Source organism: Pongo abelii, chromosome 17, assembly GCF_028885655.2.
Source record: "Pongo abelii isolate AG06213 chromosome 17, NHGRI_mPonAbe1-v2.0_pri, whole genome shotgun sequence".
Lineage (NCBI taxonomy): Eukaryota > Metazoa > Chordata > Mammalia > Primates > Hominidae > Pongo > Pongo abelii.
The window spans coordinates 64,082,508-64,103,588 of NC_072002.2; the positions used below are offsets into that span (position 1 = coordinate 64,082,508).

The following is a 21,081-nucleotide window of genomic DNA, read 5'->3' on the forward strand; positions in this document are numbered from 1 at the left end:
TATAGCCAGCCATCCCTGTGTTAAGGTAAAACAGCATGGATGCGTGCAGCACCAAGACATACAAAACTCAAAGCTTGTAAATAATACCAAAATATTTAAAGAATTAGAAATCTACTATATTGGATATACTATGATTGTTTAAGAATAGGAAGTGCTTTGGGTAGACAAGTCAAGTGATTAGAAAGAAAATCTAACGTATCAAATTGGTAATGGCAGTTTTATTATTTTAATGGATTTAATTAGCTAAATTTATAAATGACATTAATTACATGGGATTCAGTCTGTTTAACCTGAGTTCAGTGAATATTAATCAAAGGTCTTTTTGAAAGCTATTGCTAAAATTTATTCAATTTAAGTTACCCTGAACTTAAAAGCTGAAGGAAAGGGTAAACTTGAAAATGTTACTTTAATAAAGTATAAAAATCTTAGTATAAAACACAAGTAACTGCCAGTATTACTTTCTGAGCACAAAAGATGCCCCCGCATGTGTAAAATTACATACCTGAAGTATGACCTCAGTTATGCATATACATGTGAAAGAGGGTATATGTATGTATATTTGTCACATATACATAGGAGATATATCAAACTATTAACCATAATTATGTGTGGCCAAAAGAATTATTAGATATCTTAAGTTTTCTTTACAGTTCTCTATATTTTCCAAATACAGAGTATATACTCGTATCTGTATTTTCCAGGCCATTTCACTTTGTTGCTAAGATGTTCCTCTATACTAGTACCTTGTTAATTCAATACACTATAGAAAATGTTGCCTTTACATTAAAAAACATATATGCTTGAGAGGATTACAGTTGAGCTTGATAAGCCAAAAAGAAGGTAAAGCATTCTAGCCAAATGTTGTTCAATTGAAACAATAAGGGCCACATTTATAATTTTAAATTTTCTAGTAGCCAACTAAAAAATTACAAAGAAATGGGTAAAAATAATTACATTAATATATTTTATTTAATCCAATATAGGCAAAATATTAGCATTCCAATGCAATCAATATAAAAATGATGAATTAAGTATTTTACATTTTTTAAGAATCTTTGGAATTTGTTGTGTATTTTCCACTTGGACCACATAAATTCAAGTAGCTGCATTTCAATGCTCAAAAGTCACATGTGGCTAGAGGCTTCCATAGAGACAGCACAGGTCTAGAAAAGGGACAACAGGACCCAAGCCACAGAGGCAGAGAAGCACAAGGCACAGCTGGAGAAGGGAAGGATCATGTAAGCGGAATTGAGGATCAACAGGCAGGCGAACTGCCAGTTATGATGGTCACTGTGTGCCACTGAGGACTTTACAATCTTCTTATCAGTGAGATCCACACCAAAAGAATATAAATGAGAGCCAACACAATAAAGTTTTAGCTGTTTTAGAAAGTTCTCTCCAAAAGAAAAGTGTGGAAAAAACTGTAACAAAAGGTAGGTCTGTAAGAATTCACATAAAAGATGTTTATTGCGGCACTATTCACAATAGCAAAGACTTGGAACCAACCTAAATGTCCATCAATGATAGACTGAATTAAACTGTGGCACATATACACCATGGAATACCATGCAGCCATAAAAAAGGATGAGTTCATGTCCTTTGTAGGGACATCGATGAAGATGGAAACCATCATTCTGAACAAACCATCACAAGGACAGAAAACCAAACACCACATGTTCTCACTCATAGGTGGGAATTGAACAAGGAGAACACTTGGACACAGGGTGGGGAACATCACACACCCGGGCCTGTTGTGGGGTGGGGGGAAGGGGGAGGTATAGCATTAGGAGGTATACCTAATGTAAATGATGAGTTAACGGGTGCAGCACACCAACATGGCACATGTATACATATGTAACAAACCTGCATGTGGTGCACATGTACCCTAGAACTTAAAGTATAATAATAATAATAAAAAAGAATTCACATGAGAGATGATGAAGGTTAAGGTTATGGGAGGAAGGGGCAGACAGATGATCTGGAGGTAAAATTGAGGAGAAGTACCTACAAACTTAGGACATTTATATTTTCCTGGTAACCTTTTTTCTTTTGTCATACACTGGCCATCTTTATCTCTAGGAAAGCTACAGACACTGGTATAGCTGATAAACTTCACTATTGCTTATGTTGATGCACTGTGTGTGACTGTATAACTGAGAGCATATTGGGATTGGGGAAAGTAAAGGATGAAATCAAGAACACAGGTTGTGAGAGCAGCAGGAGGCAGCCAAATGTCTAGGCAGACAGGGGCAGGTCCCCAGTGAAACTTCACCTCCAAGCCAAAGACAGTTTAAAGCCTGAAAGCCAAGATGCAAGTTAAATCCTCAGACCGGATTAAGAACTTGTCTTCCTGTTTGGCGTGCTTTCCCCTGACTGGTCCCCACCCTTCACCTATTTTACATATACTGACCCTTTCCTAATTGGTTTTCTACACTGTCATGCCCACCTTTGAGTGGTGTCTTTGCTTTAACCTTTTTTGCATACTCACAAACCAATTAGCACACACTCCCCAGTCTGAGTCCATAAGAGACCCTGGACCCAGCCACACAGGGAGAACTTTCCCACCTTCAGGTAAAGGAAGCATCCCCTATGCATCCCCTCTCTGCTGAAAGCCATTTTCATGGCTCTATAAAATTCTTCTCTGCCCTCCTCACCCTTCAATGTTCTGCATATCCTCATTCTTCTTGGGCATGGTACGAGAGCTTGGGAACCGCTGAACATGGGTACAAGCTATAACACAGGTGAGCGGGGGCATGTCAGCATGGCCAAGCAAGGCCCAGGTGGGGCATCGCCACCAGGGGTCCCCAACTTGCAAAGTGACTAAGAAGAAAAATCCTGCATCAGTTGGGTTAGCTCTTGGCTTTGAGAGCTAAATGGAAGGTAGGTTTTCTGAGACAGCAAAGGTAGAGTAGAAGCACAGATTTAGGTACCTCTAAGACTAACAGAGTCCTAATCACATGTGCCACAAAGTTAGAAGAGAGGTGGGTGCCAGAGATAAGGCGTTATGTACATGCACTTGTAATTAATCCTTGAAGCTATCAGAAGCATTTAAACCATAGCAACTCCATCTTGAATAGGAGCTAAGTTAAATAAGTCCGAGACCTGCTGGACTGCATTCCTAGGAGGTTAAGGCATTCTGAGTCACAGGATGAGACCAGAGGTCAACACAGGATACAGGTCATAAAGACCTTGCTGATAAAACAGGTTGCAGTAGGCCGGGCATGGTGGCTCATGCCTGTAATCCCAGCACTTTGGGAGGCCGAGGCGGGTGGATCATGAGATCAGGAGTTCAAGACCAGCCTGACCAACATGGTGAAACCTCATCTCTAGTAAAAATACAAAATTAACTGGGTGTGGTGGCGCGCACCTGTGATCCCAGTTACTCGGGGAGGTTGAGGCAGAAGAATCACTTGAACCCGGGGAGCGGAGGTTGCAGTTAGCCAAGATCGCACCACTGCACTCCAGCCTAGGCAACAGAGCGAGACTCTGTCTCAAAAAAAAAAAAAAAAAAAAAAAAAAAAGAGGCTGCAGTAAAGAACCTGGCCAAAACCTGTCAAGACATTACCCTATATGGTCTAAAAAGAGGCATGAATAATCCACCCCTTCTTTAGCATATTATCAAGAAACAACCATAAAAATGGGCAACCGGCAGCCCTCAGGACTGCTTTGTCTATGGAGTAGCCATTCTTTTATTCGTTTACTTCCTTAATAAACTTGCTTTCATTTTACTGTATGGATTCACCTAGAATTCTTTCTTGTGCAAGATCCAAGAACCCTCTCTTGGGATCTGGATTGGGACCCCTTTCTGGTAACATCTTTTTGGTGACTCACAGAAGAGACAATAATGAGGAAACCCCTGACCCAGGGCTAACTTTGGGTAAGTGGTGGGGTCCGGTAACAAAGCCACTGGTATAAATAAAATTACCAATAAAGATGACATTTGACTTGCACCACTTACCTCCAAGGGCTATTGTAAACATCATATGAAAAAACACATGTGGCCAGGCACAGTGGCTCACACCTGTAATCCCAGCATTTTGGGAGGCCAAGGCACGCAAATCACCTGAGGTCAGGAGTTCGAGACCAGCCAGGCCAACTAGGGATAGGTAGTTTCTTCCCTATCAAATATTATTTTACAAGTTTATGATAATCATTTCCTCCCTTTTCTTTACACACAGAACCACCTGTAGATAAAACCCTAAATGATATAGTTTAGTTTTGCCAGTTTTCAAAAAATATAGTTTTGCCTATTGAACTTTCACACTATATGTGTTCTTTTGCAAGCTGCTTTTCACTCAACATTTTGCTGTAAGAGTCATCCAGGTTTATATGAGTAGCTGTAGGTCCTTCAGCTGTGTATATTGAACATAATACTTTTTATCCATGCCACTGTTGATGGTCTTCTGACTTGCTTCAAGCCTGAGACCATTACAAAGAATGCTGCTAGGAATGTTTCTATATGGGCTTCCTGGTACACACATGCAAATTCCTATGGAGTATATCTAAGAATGGAGGCAGTGTGTTAAAGAGTAGATACATAATCAGTTTTACTAAATAAAGACCAAAGCAGCTGCACCTAACTACATTCTTAACAAAGTAATATTTCCTACTGGCACGCTGCCTCCTTTTATAATTTAAATGTAACATTCATTTCCAGTTTGGCAATTGTACTGTTTTCAGTATTTGCCCAATTTTGAAAGAGATTTAATTCATTTTCACTTTATGCAAAATAAGAGTAAAATTACATCTCCAGTCCAATAAGCAACATCTAGCTCCACACAGAACCAGCAGGGGGAATTCAGATATTCATATCCTGTGATTGGCTTCTGTACATCTCTGGAAGTTATACCAAGAATCCCAAGGTCATTAGAGCTCTTCATTCTCTTTTCTGTTTGGCTCACTCTTTTTGTGTGTTGCAATCATGTTTACTAAGATTGCTTAAAGGCCAGGCCGGTAGCTCAGTGGTGGTGGCTCAGGCCTACAATCTCAGAACTTTGGGAGGCCGAGGCAGGTGGATGGCTTGCGCTCAGGAGTTTGAGACTAGCCTGGGCAACATGGCAAAACCCAGTCTCTACAACAGATACAAAAATTAGCTGGGTATAGTGGCATATGCCTGTAGTCTCAGCTACTCAGGAGGCTGAGGTGGGAGGATCGCTTAAGCCCGAGAGGCGGAGGTTGCAGTGAACCGAGATCACATTACTGCACTCCAGCCTGGGTGACAGAGCAAGACCCTGTGTTAAAAAAAAAAAAAAAAGAAGTATAAAGAAAGATTGCTTATTTCTTTAACCATTTAACATACAAGTTAGGCCCCATAAATTTAAATTCCCATGCACAAAAAATTGTATGGTATTTTTATCATTCAATATCAGAACTACATCTAACCTGCCTACCAGGTATGGGAGGAAAAACAGGCATGGCAACATCTGTAGTAAGAAAATGTAATATATTTCTTAAATATTGAGTTTTATGTACTATGAAGATGTATGTGATGTTACAAACTTCAGACACAAGAACAAAGATATTTTTTCCAGAGAACTCGCCTCTTTCCACCTATCTTTGCCCATCATAAAAAACTATCAATATTTATGGTCTGATTACTTAAATTACGCTGCTCTGCACTGACTACATGAAAGACTAAAAGACGTGATTTTAAAAAATCTTTCAAAATAAATACATTTCAAATAATTAGCACAATTATTTTCTAATTCTGCCAGAATCTTAAATAAAACAAATAAAAATTTAAAACACAAAAATATAACTTAAAAGCAAATGAATCATAGTATATCATTTTGTTGTACCAAAATACTCATATAATCATTGACAATCTGAAAACATCTCAGTGTTCCATGTAATTGGAACCCTGTGTCAACACTTTTGTTACTGAATTAGAGAAACCAGTCTATTGGAGAAAAATATGAAACAAGTGTTTTCTTTTAGAAATATAATGGAAGTGCCAGGACAATAAAATACCCAAGTTTGCTAAAAATATACATGTATTTTATAAAATAAAATATTCATAAATAGGCCGTGTGCAGTGGCTCACACCTGTAATCCCAGTGCTTTGGGAGGCCAAGGTGGGCAGATTGCTTGAGATCAGGAGTTCAAGACCAGCCTGGCCAACATGGTGAAATCCCATCTCTACCAAAAATACTAAAATTAGCCGGGCGTGGTGGCACATGCCTGTAATCCCAGCTACTCGGGAGGCTGTGACAGGAGAATCGCTTGAACCTGGGAGGCGGAGGTTGCAGTGAGCCAAGATCGCGCCATTACACTCCAGCCTGGGTGACAGAGTGAGACGCAGTCTCAAAAAAAAAAAAAAAAAAAAAAATCATGAATACTTTTCAAGTTAAATATAGAGAAATATTTTACAAAAATCAAAAAGAAAAGGAATGTAAGTTTTCACTAGCTTATTCTGTAAAACTGAAGGCCTCCATCAAAATGCCCCAGAACTAATATATCTGAAAAAAATTCCAAATTATAGAAGAAAAACATCAGGTACAAAGATGTTTTACTGCAACAATACTTAAGCAAGCATTTATAAACCATCTAAATGCATATAAGATGCAATTTAAATAAATGATAGTAAATCCACACAGAAGAGATAATAAAAACAATGTTAACTGAAGTTTATAACAATAGGAGAAATGTGATCATGTTTACAGCTAAACAGCAGGATACATCATCACATCATACAGAATAGTGTTGCTGCCCCAAAATGCTCTGTGCTCTATCTACTTAAGTATCTTCTCCTCCCCCTGAACCCCTGGCTATCAATGATCTTTTTACTATCTCTATTTTTTTTTTTTGCACTTTCCAGAATGTCATATAATTTGAATCATACAGTATAGACAGCCTCTTTAGACTGGCTTCTTTCCTTTAGCTATAGGCATTTAAGGTTCTTCCATGTCTTTTCCTGGCTTAACAGCTCTTTTCTTCTTATTGCTGAATAAAATTCCACTTTATGAATGTACCACAGTTTGACTCATCTGTAGAAGGACATCTTGGTTGCTTCCAATTTGGGGAAATTATGCATTTGTCCAAACCCTTAGTACTGTACAACACAAAGAGTAAACCCTAAATTATGGACTTTAGTCCAAAATAATGTAACAATATTGGCTTGTCAACTGTCACAAATGTAGCACACTAATGGAAGATGCTAACAGCGGAAACTTGAAGAGGAAATGTGTATATGAGGACTGTATGTATTTTCTGCTCATTTTTCTGTAAACCTAGAACTGCTCCAAAAAATAAAGTCTATTAATTTTTAAAGTAAAATGTAAAGAATTAAAAGGATAAAGGTACAACCATAAAGAGAATGATAACGGAGTCTTAAGTGGTTGATGGATTTTAACAATTTTTCTTAGAAAGTTAGCAGTGAATGTGGTGAGACACAGTCAAATTCTCAGAGAAGAGGATGAAAGAAATTCCTGGCAGAATCTTTGGCAGGGTTCCAGAAGTAGAGAAGGCATGTGAAATGGGGCAACAGTGAGAAGTGGGCCTGGAAATGAAGGTTTGTCAAAAGTCTTTAAGTAAAACAATCACCTCATATAATGGTACTGCCCTAGTCCTTAGCCATCTAGATTTTTCTTTCTTCCTCCCTTCCTTTCTTTCTTTCTTTCTTCTGTGACAATCTCGCTCTGTCACCCAGGCTGGAGTTGCAGTGGTGCAGTGGCACGATCTCAGCTCACTGCAACCTCTGTTTCCCAGGTTCAAGCGATTCTCCTGCCTCAACCTCCCAAGTAGCTGGGACTATAGGTGCCTGCCACCATGCCCAGCTAAGCCACCCAGATTTTCAAGACTGCTCATATCATTCTAACAAAGGCTTGATGGCATTCATCCTTTTAACAAATATTTAGTATCTTCCATAACCCAGGCTCTCTGCTAATGCACTGAGGGTGCAGGTACAATAAGCAACTCCTGCTTATAACACATTCTTCATATTCTAGAGGGGAGAGTAGTTAGGTCACAGAGAAGCCTACAGCAGTTTAAGAACCCATGGCTACCCAGGAAAACAGATGATTCTACATAGACCCTACCATCTCTCCATGTAATTCTCTACTCCATTTCACTCTGCTCCACGCCTACACCTGATACCCCACACCCTTGCCCCAAAGTCCACAAACTCATGACCACAATGTTTCTCCTGGAGCCACCATTGCTTACAGCATCATGGCAACCCAGAGATGCAAGCAGTTGTTCAGGATACACAGAAGCAAACCAAGGCAGGAAATGCAGGGGCTATTAAGCCAAGAACAATGAAGAAGGATCCGAACAATATGGGGGACTGAGAGAAGACAAGAATAGGAGACTTGAGAACAAACCAGGTCTAGAAATTATCTTTAAGTTGGGCATGGTGGCTCACGCCTGTAATCCCAGCACTTTGGGAGGCCAAGGCAGGCGGCTCAAGAGGTCAGGAGATCAAGACAATCCTGGCCAAAATGATGAAACACCGTCTCTACTAAAAAAAATTACAAAAATTAATTGGGCATGGTGGCGTGTGCCTGTAATCCCACCTACTTGGGAGGCTGAGGCAGGAGAATCACTCAAACCAGGCAGTCAGAGGTTGTAGTGAGCCGAGGTGGCGCCACTGCACTCCAGCCTGGCGACACAGCGAGACTCTGTCCCCCCCACAAAAAGAGAGAGAGAGAGAGAGAGAGAAATTATCTTTAAAAATAAGGGTCCCACAATTTTTTATTTAAGAAATTATCTTTAAAAATAAGTGACAACCCCACAATTTTTTAGTTACTCAAATAGTATCTCTCTTGATCAACATGTATATAAAATAGGTAACATTATTTCTTTTTTCTTTTTTTTTTTTTTTTTTTTTGAGACAGAGTCTCACTCTGTCGCCCAGGCTGGAGTGCAGTGGCGCGATCTCGGCTCACTGTAACCTCCGCCCTCCAAGTTCAAGCGATTCTCCTGCCTCAGCCTCCCGAGTAGCTGGGATTACAGGCTACTGCCACCACGCCCAACTAATTTTTTTTTTTGTATTTGTAGTAGAGACGGGGTTTCACCATCTTGGCCAGGCTGGTCTTGAACTCCTGATCTTCTGATCCACCCACCTCAGCCTCCCAAAGTGCTAGGATTACAGGCGTGAGCCACACAACTGGCCATAAATAGGTAACATTATTTCTACTTTTAGAAACATTGTTGCAAAGCTTTACACTTTGAAACAGTTAGTATTGAAGACATCTGCTCTCTTAAAGTTAATATCTGCTAGTCTACACTTTCTAAAATAAGCAAACTAGATCTAAAGTACAGCATGAGGACTAGAGTTAATAGTCATGAAAAATGTTAATAGGCCTGAAAAATGATACTGATAGCTAGCAAGGCTTCCAATTTGATGAAGTTATGGTGAAGGGTGCTACTGGGGTTAATGTGCACTTATTATCCTTTTTAATAATCTAAAAAAGGCGGAAATTACATTAATTTTGCAGGTAATTTTGCAAGCTGAAAGGCTAAAGGACCATGAAACAAGAAAGATAAAAACATTTAAGGTTGTTTGGAAAACTAAAGAAATTGACATAGATGAGAGGGAGAAAAAAAGATGAAGTAGGTGAATGGTAAATAAGTATTTGTTTTCAGCTCGCATTTTGTTCTGGACACTTATCACATGTTATTTAAATGTGACAAAAGCCCACAGACAAAGATACTCTAGGTTCCATTTTTAAATGAGGAAACTGGGGCTCAGCAAAGTTAAATAACTGCTCAAGGTGACTCAACTTGTAAAAGGCAGGGCCTGGTTTCCAGCTGAGACCTTTCTGATGCCAAAAGCCATATCCTTTTCCAATCCACCACCCTGCTGGTGAAGAGGGACAGCTGCTTCTCTCCCTCTCTTCCTTTTGTCAAGTATGGGACCCCTGTGTCCTGCAGAAGTGAGATGAAGGCTGCTAAGCACCACGATGAATGGCACCCTGCTCTCTCTCCACCACTTGTCCAATTGTGTTTGATGGGCCTTTAAGGACCATGGTATCACAAAGATTATGAACAAGTACAAGAGGGGAAAAATGCAGAGCCATGTGCCATAATCCTATAAAGCATCATCATTCCGTTTTTAAAGACAGGGAAAAGCTTGGAGAAATTACATAACTTTCCCAAGTATAGAGCTTATTAGCATGCAGTCAGGTCTGATCAGACCCCACATTCTTCATATACTGTCTTACCTAGCACTTCTGGAAGGACTAAAGATTAAGATATACATTTTTAATAGACAAACTGAAATTTACAACAGTAATTCATCCTCACAGTGATTCTATTTTCCTCCAACACTTATTATGAAAATAGTCAAACATATAGAAAAGTCAAAAAAAACTCTATAATGAATACCCATAAACTCAGCTCCAAGATTTTACATTAACATTTTGCTGTATTTGTGATAATATCTCTATCCATCTATCAATCCCTCTATTCATCCATAAATGTAACTTATTTTATTAACGTATGTCAAAGTTAAGTTGCAGAAACACAGTGATTCTATTTATTTATTATTATTATTTTTTAATCAAGACAGAGTCTCGCTCTGTCGCCCAGGCTGGAGTGCAATGTCACAATCTTGGCTCACTGCAACTTCCATCTCCCAGGTTCAAGTAATCCTCTCATCTCAGCCTACAGAATAGCCGGGATTACAGGTGCAACACCAAGTCCAGCTAATTTTAGTATTTTTAGTAGAGACAGGGTTTCACCATGTTGGACAGGCTGGTCTCGAACTCCTGACCTCAGGTGATCCGCCTGCCTGGGCCTCCTAAAGTGCTGGGATTACAGGTGTGAGCCACCATGCCTGGCCTGATTCTATTTTAAAAGGGAAAGTTTTGAATAACTCTTACCATTAGTCTTTGAAAAAAATATTTATGTAATTATAAATATTAAGAATTATCCATGTAAAAGGTGGTCTCAAAACTACACAAGCTATAGTTTGAGGATTTTTCCTACCATACACAAATTCTGTCAGTGAGTAACCTTGAATAAATTTAATCTTTAAATTTACTCCAAACATCCATTCTGAAATAAACATAAATTAAAACAGCTGCTTAATAAAAGTTTACACTCACTTGACTGGGATATAATTTAACAGTTTCAAAGCAAATCAGTTTTAACCACTGCATTTTTCAAAGAATAAGATTTATAGTCTCAAAAAATAGAATTCCATAATTTCAATTTTAATACTCTTACCTTTAAATATTTTTAAATTCTACAATTTACAATTCAGTCTCAAAAACAGATTAAATCATTAGCACCAAATAAATGGCACTTGTAGCAAGCCTCAGAAACTTATCCCAGGATTTCATCTGCAATTGATTGTTTTATTCTATATTCCTCCTTGTAAATACAAACTAATTCATTCTTCAACTATTTGTAGCATGAAAAAGGCCATCAGTCTTCCCTTCAAATCTGTTAATAAGAAAATGAGAGTAGAAGGTGGGCTTAATGATTCCCAAAGCCAATTCTGGGAACTGGTTTAAAAGTGGTTGTCAGCAAATTACAAGAAAAAAAGATAACAAAGCTGTATTTTGACATTAGATTATTTCCAATGAATATCATTTTTAAAATACCTTTTAAGAAGTCTAAAATCTGAAACCATACTTTTGTCAAAGAGCAATTAAAAATAAAATAATTTTTATTACTACTCTACAACTAAATATAGTTCTTTTGCATCATAAACACTATTCTAAATCATCAATGTATCCCTGCAAGGAACCACTGCACAGAAACAGTAAACAGAAATTAACTATATTTTATAAGTCACAAAATGAGTTCAATCCTGAAAAGGGGGGAAAAAAAGTCATTCTTTCTGTGAGCACATAAAATCTCTCAAATTATTCCAAATAGAGATGAAATGAGAATATAATTATTGTTTATTAAGCAGTTTCTTTTTGAAAGTTAAAAGTGTTTTAATTAGAAATCTGTTATTTTCACAACTATGCCTGTTTCTGATTGCCACATACTTTTTCTCTTACTGTAGTTTTTCTCTCTCAATGAGTCACCCTAGAAAAAGCCAAAACTGAAAAGAAAAATAACAATCAAGTAAAATATATTATAATTACTGCATACCATACCCATCACAATGAATTCAACAGCTTTCTCAAAAACAGAAATTAGGAATATGAGTTTTAATCTTCAAGTTCTACTGTATGAATTTCTCTATCATAGCATTTGCCTAAAGAAATAAACACTCCTTTGGCCTTATAATTTGGCTTGGACACACACCATTGCAAGCAAAGGAAAAAAAAATTTTTTGGATGCCTCATTCAAATGGAAAAACCATATATCAGAAGTTATTGTGTAAAACCTCAGAACTTGTGGTGGAAAATGAAGTTTGGCAGAACACACTTAATTAGATTTGACTCTTCAAAATATGAAATAATTATAATGACATTACAGCTTTGTCTTATAACTTAAAACACAGAAGAAATTTCAAAGTCAACACTTCCTTGCTTCACCCCTTTTTTAGACATTAGAGAAAAATATATTAAAAGAAAAGGCCAAAGTGGTAAGGACAGAATCAAATGAAAAAAACAAACAAACAAACAAAAAACAAATAAATGTTACAATTTATTTCACCTCATGGTATCAAATTTTCAACATATTTCTTTCATCATCTACCTGAATCTCTATTATATATTTATTGTATACATTATTATATGTATGTTATATTACAATATATACAGTGTATATACCAAACATCTGATAATTTTCATAATTTATTTACATTAAAAATCTGAATAAACTTGGAAATCACAAGGCCTTTACTTTTCAGTATTTTTAAAACAAAAGTTATATTTTAAATATTACCATGTAATAATATCTGATACTAATAGTGACCATTTATTGTATACTTCCAAGGTACCTGTCTTTTTCCTATACATTTGCTCATTTGATCTCAGCAGCCCCACAAAGGAAGGTATTATTCTCATTTTATTGTGAGGAATTTAAGTCATTGAAAGGTTAATAGCTCAAGAACACGCAGTTAATAAATAGCAGGTCTGGCATTTAATTCCAGGTCTACCTAACACAAACATCTAGAGTCCAGTACATCCCTCTTCTGTAATACCAAATTATTGTAACCCACAGCTAGATCCTCCAAAGGACAATGTAAGTGGTGGCCCTCAAAATTAGAAAAGACGATAACCTGTTTCAATCACAGAATTGTTTTCTGAGGGGCCCCTTAAACATTTTGGCCTGTTTTGTTTTTTGTTTTTTAAAAAACAAAAACAAAACATAACAAACAAACAAATTAGCAGGGTTAGAATGGGTAGTGAGTGATCCACTTTGGCCACAGTCCTCACCAACACCACTAAGCAGAGCTGTGGTTTAAGATAATGGCTAGAGCTGAAAGGTACCTTAGATGCCAACATGCAGAAGAGACCAGTAGCCTTCCAAATTGAGAATTTCAGTGAGGAGCATTCCAGCACGAGCTACTTAATACCTGGTATGGACTGAATTTTTGTGTCACCCTCAAAATTCCTATCTTGAAGCCACAGGTCTCAATGTGAAGGCATTAGAAGGTGGAGCCTTTGGAAGGTGATTAGGCTTAGATGAGATCGTGAGAGTGCAGCCCCCATGATGGGCTTAGTGCCCTCATAAGAAAAGACCAGAGCTTCCTTTCTCTGCCCTGTGAGGACACAGCAAGAAGGTGGACATCTGCAAGTCAGGAATAGGGTTCTACACCAAGAAGTGAATCTCCTGGCACCTGGATCTCTGACTTCCCAGCCTCCAGAAATACATTTCTGTTGTGAGAAACACATTTCCGTTGTTACTGTGAGAAATACATTTCTGTTGTTCAAGACACCCAGCCTACGGTATTTTGTTATAGCAGCCCAAGCTAAGACAATACTTTACCATCTAACATCCTGTCCCATAACATAACAAATTATGGAAGTAGGGGTCTTCAGTCATTTGCTTTATAAAACATCTTTAACGGATGGGCATGATGGCTGATGCCTGTAATTCCAGTGCCGAGGCGGGCAGATCACTTGAGGTCAGGAGTTCAAGACCAGCCTGGCCAACATGGTGAAATCCTGTCTCTAGTAAAAACACAAAAAATTAGGAGTGGTGGCAGGTGCCTGTAATCCCAGCTACTCAGGCGGCTGAAACACGAGAATCGCTTAAGCCTGGGAGGCGGAGGTTGCAGTGAGCTTACATCATGCCACTGCACTCCAGTCTGAGTGACAGAGCTAGATAGGCTCTGTTTCAAAAAAAAAAAAAAAAATCTTTAACACGGCAGGGTGATGTGCTTGTAGATTAAAGAAAGAATTAACTATTAACTGCCTTACTGACTATACTTAAGGCTACCCATAATACTGATATCACTGATTAGTTTGAAACATTTGAAATATTTATTGTAATTCCAGTTGAGTCCGCATCAAATATTTTCTTTATGAAAATCTTTAATTGGCAAATTTTATAAACAAACTGTCAAAAAAGCAAATATAATAACCTTTTAGATAAATTAGTCAATAAGAAATGGTACCATAGTGATTGTTGTCAAGGCAAGTTCACTTAGGAAGCAAGGAGAAATCTCTTGTGGGCAATTTCTGTTTAACAATCAAATTTTCCTTTTTTAACTGTTATTGGCCAAATTTTGCACCACATAAAATGAAAAGCCAGTTGGAGAAAACATGGCTGGCATATTCACTTTTGTCAGTTTTTCAAAAATATTTTTAACATAAATTTCAAATTTGAGCAGACCAAAAAGATTCAAAGTTCTTAAATTTTTAAATTGTCTTATATAAATTTGTCCAGGATTTTCTGATCATTAGCTGTTGTTCTAATTAAATTTATTTTCTTTCTTTCTATTTTAACTAATAAGCACCAGCACAGCTTCAGGGCAGAAAACAAAAACAGTTATTTACATGAGAATAGATGTATAATTTTCTATTTTGTATATAATATCTCATTTATTCTTCACAATAACTCTGTTCAAATGGTCTCATATTTATCAGCATTACACACCAGGTAATGAGATTTTAAATGCTGGAGAACTTGGTAAGGTCATGCTGAGCTATGACTCTATCCCAAATCTTCTGATTCTGATTATCAGGCTCTAGAATCCACCCTTAGCCACCAGGATGTCCAGGAGTGGGAGATGAGAAAAGGCATCTGAGAGGTCCCAGGATAATAATAATACAGGGTGAGATATTGGGGGGATTTGAACCCCTAAGAGGCTCCCAGGCACCTCGCACCACCAGGTGTACTACTAGCTCCAGTTTTGCAAAGATTCCTGTGGTAAGTCCTAAAACACAGGGGAAACTATAGGAATCCTTATTCCTTATTAACTCTAAAGTCTGTTGCCTGGAAAACCCAGGCTACTGACCTCACAGCAAAAATCCTTACCAGGCTTCCAGCAAATGAAATCTATTCTATAAAAAACAGTCAAAAAATCCCTAGTTACATTCACTTTTGTTGTTATTTTACATGTGACATCTACAGAAACACTCTGCTCTCCACACAAGAATTAAAATGTGCTACTCCTCTCTCAATATGGTACCAAGGACACAATCCTGAAGAAAAGCAAAAAGCCCCAAAATATAGGTTTAATGATGATCTGGAGCTGAAAATAAGAGCAAATCTTGGCTGTAATTATGGGCCACACACCTAACAAAATTGAATCTCACTGAGCTACACAGAGAGCCATACGTTTATATATAAAGTTTGAAAGAGGAAGATAGGACATAAAAACTACAGATCTGGAAAAGGCTTAGATGATAAAATAGGCAAAAAATTTATTAATAACTGAATATTAGCACCAAAAGAGTTAGTGTGCATTTAGATTAATTTTTTTAAACGCAGAGTCCAGAATCAGGGAAGTTAGAGTTCCAATTTATTTATTCCATGTTAGAGTACTGCACTCATTGTCAGATTTATCCTGGAAACTGGACCTCATCAGCAACAGAGCACACTAAAAACAGAAACCAAGGTAATACATGAGGAGGGGTCTGTTAAATCCATTATAAGCTGCCTCAAAACAATACATTTCCTCAGTAGTTAGTAGTACTGGCTCAACCACATGCCATGAAAGGCCCACAGTAGAAGAGATTCAGGAACTGGAAAGGAGGATGCATTCATCAGTGCTGCTGAAATGACTCGGATACATCAGTATCACCTAGAATAATTACTGAAGGTGTGAATTATCAGGTCCCACCTCATGTCTAATGAATCAGAAATTCCAAGTTCTAACTACAATGCATATTTATTTTTTTTAAGTATGCCAGGTGGTTCTGGAATTCTATGATTCAGTAAAAAGTTCATTTAAAAATACCACATTAATTAAAACTGCAACACCCCCTTCTAATTAGTAAAGTAATATATCAATTGATTCTTTTTCCATTTTGTCAGCATATTAGAATAGTTAAACTAAACAGAAAGGAAACAATTTTTCTTGTACTGGAAAATTATGAATACAGGTTTGCTTGCACCTAGTATAGATATAACACAAGATAAATATATTAATATATAATTCATTCTAACCACTTCCAGTGACTGAAATAAACCACACTTGACACATTTGAAAAGCTTAAAAAAAAAAAACCTAAAATCTATAAGTTAATTTCTATTACACTAATTTTAAAAACTTACTAGTGGCAATTAAAAGGTATTAGTAATTCTTCCAGTTATTTATTACATTCTGATTGAATGCCAATCAAGCACTCACTGAGTACTGCAGTGCCAATAATAAACAGAAGGAAGAGAGGTGGATCCTGCCTCATGGGGCTTTTAGTCTAAGATAGATAAATTGATAGCAGAGTGGTTACAAGAATACCTAATTGTAAAAATTCAACTTAAGTGAAATACAAACAACGCTATATTCAATAAAGGAGACCTTAAAATACAGAGGAAAATATCCATTTTCTTATTTTTATTGATGTAGAAGCAAATGGCTTTTAAGGACAGTTGGATGCTAAACTTACTGAAGCTGGTAAGTACACTGTGGTAGCATAAGCGATATCCTCTTTCAGGAAATACACATTAAAGTATTTAGGAGTAAAGGGATATTATGACGCATGTAACTTATCCTCAAATGGTTTAAAAAAACCGTGTGTGTGTGTGTGTACGTGTGTATGTGTGGGGGGGGAGAGAAAGAGAAAGGGGGAGAGAGAGAGAAGAAAGTACAGAATGAGACAGAGGAGGAGAAAAAACAACACAACAAATGGGATAAAATGTTAACAATAAATCAATCTGGATAAAGTTACATATAGTTTTTTGTGATGTTTTTATTTTGAGGACTTTTCTATATGTGTGAACTTATTTCAAAATAAATTTTTTTTTTAAGTAGGAGAATGCAGACAAATGGGAAAAAAGATTGTTGGTCATTTTTTAACAGGGGTTGTGGGTAGATGGGAGTTCATTCTACCATTGTCTCTACTCTGTGTATCTTTAGGGTTTTGTTTGGTTTTTGTTTTTTTGTTTTTGAGACAGAGTCTCTGTCACTCAGGCTGGAGTGCAGTGGCGTGATCGCAGCTCACTGCAGCCTTGACCTTCCAGGCTCAAGTGAACTTCCCACTTCAGACTCCTAAGTAGCTGGGTCTACAGGCACACACCACCACGTCCAGCTAATTTTTGTGTTTTTTATAGAGGTGGTGTCTCACTATGCTGCCCAGGCTGTTCTCAAACTCCTGAGCTCAAGCGATCCACCCACCTCAGCCTCTCAAAGCACCGGGATTACAGGCATGAGCCACCGCACCTGGCATCTACTCTATACATCCTTGAAATTTTCTGTAATAAAATGTTAGAAAAGAAAAATAAAGAATAAATGAAATCAGGTATGTAAAGTAGCTACCACAGTGCCTGGCAAACAGAAGGCATTCAGCAAATGACAGACATCATTATTACAACTGAGTTCACATCTATCTTGAGTATTAGCTTTTGGCATTTAATCGCACACCAGTATTCACTACAGTCCACAGATGTTGGGTGGCGCTCTGCCGGATACTGCAGGGGACACCCACACAAGTCAAGGAGCTTATGCCCTTAGGACTTGGGTGATCACAATAACAAAAGGCAAAAACAGCAAAGGCTCAGGGGTCTGATGAACTGAGCTTAAGTTAACGAGCCAACGTCATCTCTTTCCTATGTAATCTTAGACAAAATAACATATTAACCAGGAAAATCTCTTCATCCATCATTAAAAAATTAAAACCATCTATTTCAGTTAGATGAGCCTATTATGAGAATAAATTAGATGCTCAAAAAGTGGCACTGTAAACTCATATTATATAAATATTAGTTCTCATTTTATTGTATGTGGAGCCAACACAGGGAGAATGATGCATGTACATAAGTTACTACAAAGCAGAGCGGTATAGTGGTAAAGCATTATAGGAAAAGATCGCATCTAGCCAGGAGAGCAAAGGAAGTCTTCATGGAGAAGGTGGAACTCAAGACGGTCCTTAATGGATGAATGGGCAGAAAATAAAGAGCCAGAGAGAGAAGTAAGGAGGACTCCAAGCTACTGTTCTATCCTAGTGAAGGCATGAAAAAAGAGAGCATCTGCACAGCAAAAGAAACTACCATCAGAGTGAACAGACAACCTACAGAATGGGAGAAAATTTTTGCAATCTACCCATCTGAAAAAGGGCTAATATCCACAATCTACAAAGAACTTAAACAAATTTACAAGAAAAAAAATCAAACAACCCCATCAAAAAGTGGGCAAAGGATATGAACAGACACTTCTCAAAAGACATTTATGCAGCCAACAGACACATGAAAAAATGCTTATCATCACTGGTCATCAGAGAAATGCAAATCAAAACCACAATGAGATACCATCTCACACCAGTTAGAGTGGCAATCGTTGAAAAGTCAGGAAACACCACGTGCTGGAGATAATGTGGAGAAATAGGAACACTTTTACACTGTTGGTGGGACTGTAAACTGGTTCAACCATTGTGGAAGACAGTATGGCGATTCCTCAAGGATCTAGAACTAGAAACAACATTTGACCCAGCCATCCCATTACTGGGTATATACCCAAAGGATTATAAATCATGCTACTATAAAGACACATGCACACGTATGTTTATTGCGGCAACTATTCACAATAGCAAAGACTTGGAACTAACCCAAATGTCCATCAGTGATAGACTGGATTAAGAAAATGTGGCACATATACACCATGGAATACTATGCAGCCATAAAAAAGGATGAGTTCATGTCCTTTGTAGAAACATGGATGAAGCTGGAAACCATCATTCTGAGCAAACTATTGCATGGATAGAAAACCAAACACCGCATGTTCTCACTGATAGGTGGGAACTGAACAATGAGAACACTTGGACACAGGGCGGGGAACATTACACACTGGGGCCTGTTGTGGGGTGGGGGGAGGGGGGAGGGATGACATTAGGAGAAATACCTAATGTAAATGATGAGTTAACAGGTGCAGCAAACCAACATGGCACATATATACATATGTAACAAACCTGCATGTTGTGCACATGTACCCTAGAAAAAGTATAATTTAAAAAAAGAAGAAGAAAGCAAAAGGAGAGTATCAGGGTGCAACAAAGTAACAGACTCTTTCACAGAGTCTCAGAAACAAACAAAAGGATAACCAAAAACACATCTGTAAAAGTAAATGAGAAGAAACTGCAGAAGGCCTTGCCTGACTCATAGGAGGGTCCAAGCAAGTGGTTCACTACTCATCCAGCCGCAGTTCCAGTACAAGGATTCTCCTCCTGCCCTGTCAGTGACAACAAATTTCACTCCGGAACTGTAAGGTTTTTTACAACAAGGCACTCTGTTTCAAAGGAAATAATGTAAGCAACACATACAATGCACACACTGCTATGAAAAGAAATGCTTGCTATATCCAGGAAAACTTCAATCCCAACAAAAATGAATATAATCCAAATGAGTTTATAATTTACATTTGGCTTTGGAATATAATTTTTTTCAGTGAGGAACTTCCAAATCATATTTTCTCAAGCCAATAGTAAAGTAAGAGAATTCTTTAACTACCAACCAAAAGATCATCAGAAGTGATCACACAACTTAAGTCAAATCCTGGCAACTTGATTGACTTTCCTGGAATGTGGATTAACTTAAAATTACATGACTGTGATCATTTTTACATTTAATTTTGCCCACAGAACATAGCTGTGCTTTTTAGGAGAATGTCCTTTTGTTGTTTTTTTAATAAGCCTTTGAGTCACACATATCATGAAATAATGAATCCATAATTACTCCATCTTGATTTATACTTTTACATGAATAGTTTTATAAAGATTTAGGAAGAAAGCTGTGTAAAATGTCTTGTGACTATATAGCACACTAAAAACCATACATCTATTTTAATGCACTTAACTGAATATTAAATTTTAAAATGGTGAGAAAAAAAGACCGTAGAAAGTTATGTAGTAATAATCTCAGAAATCACCATCTCAACCCACCTTCTAATTAGATAGACAGGGAAACAGAGGAAAAATAAGGGGCTTCCTTCCTGCTATCTAGTTAGGAAAAGATCTAAAGTTAAATTCATGTTTTTTGGCACCTGGAACACCAATGACACCACATAAAATACTGAGTTCCCTTTGATATGACACATAACTGAAAGAAAACCCAAAAACCGTACACAAATCTATGTTTACTTTTTTAAAAAAACTGCCCAAGTATTGTCATTGTTTTGAAGAAAGCACTTACAGGCTTATACTATCTCTGCCACCCCAAAAAAACCTCTAACCATATTGGAATATTGAGAAATATTCAGCTTTTAAATACTTAACACCAGTTTAATGATTTTTTAAAAAGAAAACAGTAATAGATCAATTAAGCCTTCCCATGGGACACAAAAAGCCCCTGAAGTAATGAGGAAACTGGATAGGTGTAACTCAAAGAACCTATGCAGGTGTGGCACTCTTGGCAGGCTGCTCAGCACCAAAGGCAGAAGTGATCACAAGTGTGACTCAATTCATAATATTAAAAGAAATCAAAGGAAGGCAAATCTAAGAAAGTCTGGTTCACTGATTTCTGTCAATTAACAGACCAAGTCTACTGCTTTTTGAAGAGGTCTCTGAATCCAAAGAAGCTCCCAACACTAGTAAGTTATCACAGTGCTACCTTTTCATATCAAACTGATGTCCAGCT

At 37.6% G+C, this 21,081-nt stretch overlaps 1 protein-coding gene across 11 annotated transcripts in view; it reads right to left on the bottom strand.

Moving 5' to 3' along the window:
* Positions 1 to 21,081, bottom strand: part of DYM (dymeclin) — a 413,664-nt gene that overhangs the window by 257,390 nt on the left and 135,193 nt on the right.